The sequence below is a fragment of the Tarenaya hassleriana genome, unplaced genomic scaffold, assembly GCF_000463585.1.
Source record: "Tarenaya hassleriana unplaced genomic scaffold, ASM46358v1 Cleome40, whole genome shotgun sequence".
NCBI classification, from domain to species: Eukaryota; Viridiplantae; Streptophyta; class Magnoliopsida; order Brassicales; family Cleomaceae; genus Tarenaya; species Tarenaya hassleriana.
Window position 1 is genome coordinate 1,136,691 of NW_010966882.1, and position 9,863 is coordinate 1,146,553.

Below are 9,863 nucleotides of genomic sequence, written 5' to 3' on the forward strand. Positions count from 1 at the left end.
TTACGCTGCTCCGAGGACGACAACTAAGATCCTTCGGGCTGGTTTCTATTGGCCCACAATGTTCCGCGATGTCCACGATTTCATCACTTCTTGCGACGCGTGCCAACAGACAGGGAACATATCCAGGCGACAAGAAATGCCACAAAACTACATATTGGAGGTCGAGCCATTTGACGTTTGGAGAATAGACTTCATGGGTCTGTTTCCATCGTTGTGTGGGAACGTCTACATATTAGTCGCAGTTGACTACGTGACTAAGTGGGTTGAAGTTCTCGCTTGCCCGAAGAATGATGCCTCTACAATGGCACGGATGTTCAAGAGGGTCATTTTCCCGCGATTCGGCGTCCCACGAGTGGTGATCAGCGACGGAGGCTCTCATTTCGTCAACGCTCCATCGCATCCCTCTTGAAGAAGTATGGAGTTTACCATTGAGTCGCTACAACGTACCATCCTCAGACGAGCGGTCAAGTCGAGATATCAAACCATGAAGTGAAGTGCATTCTTGAGAAAATCGTTGCTAAATCGCGCAAGGACTGGTCGCTGAAGCTCGAGGATGCAGTTTGGGCATATCGGACTGCGTTTAAAACGTCAATTGGTATGATGCCATTTCAGCTAGTATATGGGAAAGCATGTCATCTCCCGATCGAGTTGGAACTCAAAGCGTTCTGGGCTATCAAAACTCTCAACTATGACATGAAGACGACATCCGAGAAGCGCATCCTACAGCTCCACCATCTCGAGGAGATTCGCAATGACGCATACGAGAACGCGCGTATGTATAAAGAGCGGACGAAGAAGTGGCACGACCGGCATCTTGCACAGCAGACCTTCAAGGTAGGCGATCTGGTCTTATTATATAATTCTCGATTGCGTATTTTTGCAGGAAAATTGAAGTCCAAATGGTCGGGTCCTTTCCGTATCTCACGCATAAGCGACCACGGTGCAGTTGAGTTAGTGAATTCTCGAGGTGACCCATTCAAGGTGAACGACCAACGCATCAAATTGTACAATCCCTCGGCCATGATTGACGAGGCAGCCGTCCTCGCTCTCACCGACCCCTTGCATAACTAAGTCTCACACGGTCCAGCTAATGACCCTAAAGAAGTGCTTGTCGGGAGGCAACCCGACATTTGTTCTCTTTTGCATTTTTTACTCTTTCGTTTTTCCTGCAATATTTTTGGACACTGTGGATTTTGGTGTGTGTGCGTCGCCCCCTCGGGGACCTTGCGGGTTATGATGCGTTTTGCAGGTTCTAGCACGAACTTGAGGAGTTTTGACAGAGATGTGACACGGCCCGCGCCAGAAGTGACGCGGTCTGCTCCACCATCCATCATCGATTTTGCAGATATCTCAGAGATATAACGCGGACCGTGTTCGTTATAACTCGGACCGCGCTACATTTGCACAGAAATCAAGACTCAGGAATCTGACTCGACCCGCGTCACATGTAACACGGTTCGCGCCAATTCCTATTTAGGTCGCGATTCGGACTTATTTCGCTTACTCTACGCCGCAAGTCCGACCTAAAATCGCCCTCTCTGCAACTTGGCCTGAATTCTTCAATTTTTCGACTCGACTTCATACAAATAAGTGTCCCTATACCTAATCTTACTCTTTGGTGCATCATTACATGCATTCATGCCATGAATTTGGTTAGAACATTAAGAATTCAGGTTTTAGGGCTTTTGTGGTTTTGATTCGATTTTGGTTGATTTGTGGGGGATTCATGAGGCTAGATGACTGGTTATAGTTGCTCCTAGGCTTGGCACGCTTCTCCCGGCTTGAAATTTCAAAGGTTTCGACTCGCCATTGCGATTTGCATAAGCCTGTTCATCATCGCAATTCTGGAAATTGACGCGGACCGTGTCACATGTGACGCAGACCGTGTCAGTTTCCAGACATCTGCGATTTGGGATCGCATAAGTGACTCGGACCGCACGTGTTCCAGGAGTAGTCCGAGTTACTTCCCTGCATACCCGATTTTTTATGCCTAATCTCGTTTGTCACATGCTTTTAGATGGTCACTCATAAGGGCAAACGTGCGTACGACGGTAGGATCAAGGACAAAATCCTGAAATTCACAGCATTCGAATCGGGCGCCAACGCCAACACCGAGCTCACACCGCGCACGGCCTATGCTAAACCAGTACGCACCCGCGGATACCGCATGGAATTTCCGGGTGCACCAATCATTACTGTACGAGGCCGAAGGGCGCAAAAACGCTTCGCAAGTTTTAAGGAGAGGATTCGACTCACCAAATACGCGACAGACATGATCGACAACCTCGGATTTTTCGACATAGCTCAAACATTGCGCGAAAATCTCGACTTACGAAGGTTCATGACAAGGAGAGAGCCGACGAATAAGCTACTTACATCGGAATTTGCTGCTACATTCCACCTCTACATCCCGTCCAACAGTCTAGTCGAACACTCTTACATGGGATTCCAGCTGGGAGGACGCGAACATCGGCGCACGATGACTCAGTTCGCCAATGTCCTAGGGGTACATCCAGATGACTTCGCATACTTACCCAACGTCCGCGAGAGCGAACTGGCAGGCTTCTGGAACCTCGTCGGAGCAAATCCCTAAATCTCAAGTCGACATGGATTCACCATCCCGCAGTGCGTTACACCCACATGATCCTGGCAAACTCGCTTTTCGGCCGGGAAGAATCGGGAACGCTCAACATCACTGAGCTCGTCCTCTTGCGACGAGCATTATCTCATCTCTTTGACGGAGACGACTGGTAGCTGCAGTCACCGATATTCCATCCCGTATCGCCCTTCACATGAACAAGGTGCTCCAGACGAGATCGACTAGCATGCACATCTACTTCGGCGGACTGATCACTATGATCGCGAGACGCGTGGGAATTGACATTGGTCTATTCAAAGCAGAGATGCTTACTGGCAGGAATGAGCTGGACATCAGCATGTTAGTCCAGAAACAATCTCTATCACGAGTTGTCGATGGATGTTGTGGCTATACTCCGATGAGAACGGACCCGATACGATGATGAAACTGCCCAACATCCACCTACCTCCAGTGATGATTGAGGGACTTCGCCTCTCCCTCACCATGGCCCATCAGCTAGGCTTGGAGAAAGGCGCTTATGACATCCCTGACCAAGTCTTGCACGCTCCGCCTCCTCCACCGATGAGCCAACACGAGGCAGGTCCATCTAGCTCCGTCGAGCCGACCATTCCATACCCGTTTCCGAGCCAGAACACATTCCAGCAGTTCATATATGGTGAGTTTAGAGACATCCGGGGCCAGATGACGACCATGCAGACATCGTTCAGTGATCAGATGTCTACCATGATGTTTCACGTCCAACAGCTGGCTATACAGCAACAGCAGTTTCATGACGAGTATCACAGCCATTTCCAGCACTCGTCTCCAGATCCAGAGGAGATGGAAGCCGAGGATGCGTTCGACCAGTCTCCCGACGCTTAGACAGACACCATATCAGGTCCACAGATTTTTCTTCTTTTTCATCTTTTTCATTCTTTTTGGTAGTAAGGGCTGTAGTAGGACTTTGATGTACGGAGACCTCGGTCATCCTCTGTCTGTGGTTGGTGTATTTTCTACTATTTGTTTGTTTTCGGATAACTTTGGTTTCTAGTCTTTTTTTATCTGATTCGATCACATGGATGCGAGAGTTCACCGATTACAACACTGCGACCCCGACCTCGAGTGACCACTGGCACGTTCCACGTTAGTTAACTTCATTGCAAGGGAACGATTACGTGCAGCTAAGCCACTCTTTATTATCTCTTTTCCTCTATATGCCGTTATCATTGCTTCATATGTAGGAGGAAGAAAATGAAGATAGATAGACGGTATACAGTTTGCATTATGTAGAAGGCGGAAGAAAATACATCTTTAGAGCTTATTTTTGAGCTCTAATATTTAGATGGATTGTCGAGCTGAACCGTTTGAGTATGCCTAGCCTAGTTGACTAAATAGGCAGTGGGACGATATCGGACACCGAGTTAGGAAAAGACTTACGCTTGCCCAAATCCGATGACCGCATACCCTTGGAACCACGACCGACACTCTAAGTAATGCGAATCCCAAAAGAAAAAGAGAAAAAGTGTAGAACAAACTGATCCGTGACTAATTCCGGAATTACGTCGGAATTACGTCGAGCATCCCTTGATCCGTGACTAATTCCGAGGATCACCCTTCCCTTTCAAACATCATACCCGATCGAAAGTCGAGAGCCTTCTCCGTGAAGCGCATGAGACTGCGATTCGGCCTTGTTCCATCCTCTCCGAGTCAAGGCGTGTATCGTTTTGGTACCAGAGCTTGCTCGAGCCAACAGACATCTAACCCCGGTGAGATCTATCCTTTATTTCAGTTTATTTCGTAAATAAGTTTTGAGGGCAAAACCCGGAGAAGCGAGAGGGAATGATGAGGACAAAACTTCTGAAGAGAGAGGGAATGACGAGGACTTCGGACCCAACAATATCTCGAAACGAAGATCTTGACTTAAGCATACCTCGGATCGAAGCCACCAAGTAAAAGGAAGTTTCTTGGAGTGCAAGACAATTATCCAAAGGAAGCTTCTTCATCATCAAGGCAACTCCAACAACTAGCTTCCCAACCACCTCATTTTGATGCAACATCAAGGCAATTCCAACAACTAGCTCCCCAACCACCTCATTTAATGCATTGGATTCCTACCCCTCTTGCATGTTCTTGTCATTTAATGTTGTAGTTGAGAATTCTAGCCTATATAAAAGCCTTGTAATGCATCATTTGTAAGCAGACTTGTAGAATGTCTCAAACATTTCGAGTTTTATAAACTCTTCTTCGGTTTGTCCGAAATTTAGCCCGATCTTCGGTGTGTCCGAGATCACGAGTTTGGTATGTCCGAACTCAAGCCTTGGTGTGCCCGAGGTCCACTATCTATTCTTCTCCTTCGTTCCATCCATCTTTCTTTTCGGAATTACGTCGAGCATCCCTTGATCCGTGACTAATTCCGAGGATCATCCTTCCCTTTCAAACATCATACCCGATCGAAAGTCGAGAGCCTTCTCCGTGAAGTGCGAGAGACTGCGATTCGGCCTTGTTCCATCCTCTCCGAGCCAAGGCGTGTATCACAAACACACCTACATCCCGACACTCCGCTGCCACCATCACTCGTCAACGAAAATCGTTCGAAGGCATGAGTGTATCGAGCATAGATGGTTCAGGTCTAAGTTGTGGGACGGTTGTCGCTGCTAAATAGACGACTGCCAACTTCAACGTCCTAGAAACCCGTGATGATAAAAAAAATAAATTCTTTTCTTGGTGTGAAAGCTAAGTTGATTCGCATAGTGGGACATATCGATCATGAGTTAAGGATAGGGTGGTCCGAGGGGTGGAATAGAATGAGGAGAGCAAGAGTCTCGGTACGAACCTGGTTTCCAACGGAAGTCACATGCCGACGTAGCTAACAACATTCGGGATCACTTAAATCGCTAGGCTCGATTTCATTTGCGTTATTCTCCAAACCTTCTGCATAGTTCATACTAGACCCTCATTCTGATTTTACTAACTGCTCACCCACGTCACCCAACTGAGGCTTTTTGTGATTTTCCTTTACTCGAGGACGAGTAAAAGTTTAGGTTTGGGGGGATTTGATGACTCCTATTTCATACTGCATTTTGGGAGTCTAGAGGTGTTATACGCATATATATCTTGCATGTTTAGGTACCATAGGCACCCTATACCCGCTTTATTTGTCTCTTTTCGTGATTTACAGGAAAATATGATCAAAGGACAAATTTCGGATACATACAGCTCAGAGATCTGACACGGCCTGTGCCAGAAGTGACACGGTACGTACCACAATCCTGGAGAATTGAAGTTTGCTCAGAATTGGCGCGGTCCGAGTTATTTATCCGAACATTGACCTAATTTCGGGAAATTAAAGCGGGAGAATAGGCAAAAAGGAAAGGGGAGATTTGAGGAAAAGGTCTGGACCAGAGACGGGAAGGGAGATCCTAAGCGAAGAAAAAGAAGATTTGGAGTATCGGATTTATGAGCCATTCTCGATTCTTCTCTTTTCTCTTGTTTGTTGTTTCCCCGTACTCCGTTATGATGGTTGAGTAGATTCCCATATGTGGGATTAGGGTTTTGTTCAATGTTCTGGGTATGTCTGTTCTTTAACACGTATTTTGCATGAATGGATTTGGATTTTGTCTATTCATTCCCTATTCTTCATTCCTTGGTTGATTGAATGCTAGCCCCATGATCAATGCCCTAGAATTGAATGACGTAGAGATACGGTTTGATAACTACGTTGTGGAATTGAATGGATGATCCGAATTTCGCTACCGAGAAATAGGTTAGACGGATTAGGGTTCATGATTGCGTTCTTCATGCACTTGGTTTTTGGTGGGAGTTATAGAGATATAAGTCATCGAAAACTCGGCAGTAGGGTCTAAGGCTGAGAGGTAAATTTCCTATACACTAGTTGCTTGAAATCCCTGAATCAATCCATGAATGTAGACTTTGCATGCTTAGCATATACTCGGAATATGCGATGAACAAACCCGATTCCCCCAGGCTTTGTTATTAGATTTCTACACATGTTACTTGCTTACTTGCTTACTTGCTTTGGTTACTACGATTCATTACCATCACCATACACTATCCATCATATTCTTCTTTGCCTTGAATTGATTTGAGCTAAAGGTACAACTTGTAACAATAAAATAATAAACCGCGGAAGCGAAAATACGAAATCCAAAAACATTTTGGATCAAATCAGAGTAAACAGCGGGAAACCCAAGCGATCAGTATTGCAAAACAACACATGTTCGAATAGTCATAATATAATCTGTACAAAATGCGGGAATACAAATCCCATAGTCCAAATACAAATCCCGTACGTGATGCTGCCTCTCTCAGGTCGTCGTCGTCCGATGCAATAGGCGTAATCCTCGTGATCTGAAAAATATAAAACCACGAGGGCTAAGCATAACTGCTTAGTGACTAGCCTGGGTTAAATCCGGTAACCCCGTTCTCAGCGAGAACGGTGTTAAAACGATGATTCACAATCATCACGCAACAATAATAAACATACATCATCACATAACATCCATCACAAACATAGCAATCACAATCACATCCGTATGGAGTCCACCATAGGGTCCAGCCATATACCCTAATCAAGTCAATGACTAGTAGCGCCTCCACGCCCGTCAAATCCATGACGTTGGCCGTCGCATCGCACACGACTAAAACGCGTCTCAAACACCCGTCAAGTCCATGACGGTGATGGTTGCATCTACAACCATCCACAAACACAATCACGCTTGACTCCCGTCGCACGAGTAAGCTACACACATGGCACACATCATGCATATATCCCTCAGTACAATCACACGTATCACGGCATCCGGTCCCATACCGATCTACCGCTTAACGCCATGCAAACTACCCCATATAATCATGCAACGTGTTACTCGCATCGTTGAATCACACATCTCACCGCATGCAGAATTCGAAATTTGTCCGAAGAATGGGTTCTGTACCCTAGACCGGTCGGTCCAGGGTGTGGACCGGTCGGTCCAGGCGTTCGGGCTGTCCCGAGACCTCTCGGTGTGTTATACAATATTTTACCAAATGGGTCTTCTAAATTTGGGGTCTGGAACACATGCCGTCCGAACTCGGGATGTCAGACCGTCCGGTCTGGGACATCCAGTCCGTCGGGCTGGCAAATCAGACCGTCAGATCTGGCCCTGTTCTGTTTCCCGAAACAACTTTCTGGTCCGACTTCGTTTGATCATATCTCGCTCATTTTTCCACCAAATTACGTGTCGTTTGTTGTTAAATGTTCATTGAAGTGTCCTCTTTCTAATCCAAGGAATAAACCATCGAGATAACACGGGATGAAAACGAGCTCACACAGAGTCAACTCAAGCCACTCACCTCTGTTTCGGCTCAGATCTGGTTTTGGCCGGATTTGTTGTCGTTTTCCGGTCTGTTTCTCGCCGGAAATCTCTTCCAAACACTCTAGGGATGTCCCCCTTTTGTTCTTGAGCTCTCTTCTTCTTCTTTCTACCTCTTTATCGCCCTCTCTCTCTCTCTTTCTCCTCTCTCTCTATTTTCTCAGATTCAGTTCGAAAAATGGTGAAGTCTGGGGATTAAGGGAGGTTTATTGCGGGTGAGGGAGCTGGAATGGGCTCAAGCCCAGGCCCAGCTCGAAGCCTGCAACGTCCTGATGGGTTTGGACGGTGATCCGACGTCGGTGGGCCCAAGAAACGCAGAGAAATACGCATCTCAAGACAGCAAGTTGGGCACTTGCGTGCTCTGTTCATCAGTCCGTCCATTCTGGGTCTGGAACGGATGGTCTGGGCCCAGACTCGACCCATCTCTTCGCGCATTCGTGATCTGTTCGTTCTGCATCCCTCAGACCATCCGATCTAGGACATTCAGTCCGTCGGGTCTAAGTTTCTGGTCTGTCCCGACTAGCTTGCATAGTCCGTTTTCGATTGCTCCGTTTTCACTCGTTTCTTAACCAAATCGCGCACCGTTTGTTTCTAAACCTTCCTTGGAACGTCATCTTTCATATCCAAGTAATAGATTATTGAAAACTCACGTTTTCACGATGAAACACAATTCAAAGCTCCCGTACCTCATACAACTCTGAAATTTCCGTTTCTACTCAATTTTCGTTTGTTCATAACTCCCTCGTTTCCCAGTCAGATCTTCATTGAAATATTTCCTATGTTTTTAGCCTTGTTTTACCTTCCTTTTATTCCCGAAAACGATTTAAATAATTCATTCGGAAATCGGGGTGTTACAAATCCTCCTCCCTTAAAAAGAATTCGTCCTCGAATTCAGAATCCCGTGATATCACCTAGATTTCCTCGTATTCGATATCATCATCCAAAACACATTCATATCGTCATGTTATCTGAAGCATAAGTCTGATACAAACCAAACGTCATACATAAGAGTTCGTACAACGCTCAAGTAAACAGATATGGATAACTACTACGCATCTTTGCCTCGGGTTCCCAAGTCATGTCGGAGACTCCTTGACTCCGCCACAAGACCTTCACAAGTGGTACTTCCTTCGTCCACGACTTCTTGATCTTTCGATCCACGATCTGCAGCGACTCGTTGTTGGTTTGGTGCTCTATGATGTACTGTTTATGAGCTATGATTATGATACATTTGATGTATTGACACTTTCTATAGTTTTATGGATTAGTGTTTGATTCATTACGTATTATGCATGCTTTAATATGTTGTGAAATCCGTGTATCATTATGAATGATACTAAACTCCCTAGTCTTGTGTCGCTGTGGGAACAACGACATAATAAGACTAGTATGATGTGTGATAGATGATCATAGGATTGATCATAGGTATTGGATACGATCACAGTCATAGGTATTCGTTGGAGAACGGAATACTGGATTGACCCGCATGAGATTGTCACATGGATTAGCGTCATGACTTGAATCTCATGTGACGGTTCCATGATTGGATCCTAAGACCTGAGATGTCTACGGAATCCAACATGAGGAGTTTCGTGCTTTGAATACGTCAAACGTCCTGCGTAACAGGAGGATTATAAAGGCGTGTATCAGGTACGAAACGAATCATGTACTGGATTGTAGATAGTCAAGACGGGATTTGTACCTCTCGTAAAAGAGAGAGATATCGCTGGGCCCCTCGTGTGAGCGAGACTGTAGAAATGTGTGGCCGCACTATAGACGAACGTCGTCTATTTCAGACAGTCGAACTCAGTGAACGAGAAAGCAGTCGAATCAGATAAGGTGGCTTGTCCATGCCTTATATTCGACATATGATATCGCGATACAAAAGGATCACCAGCCGGAATCATCACTGG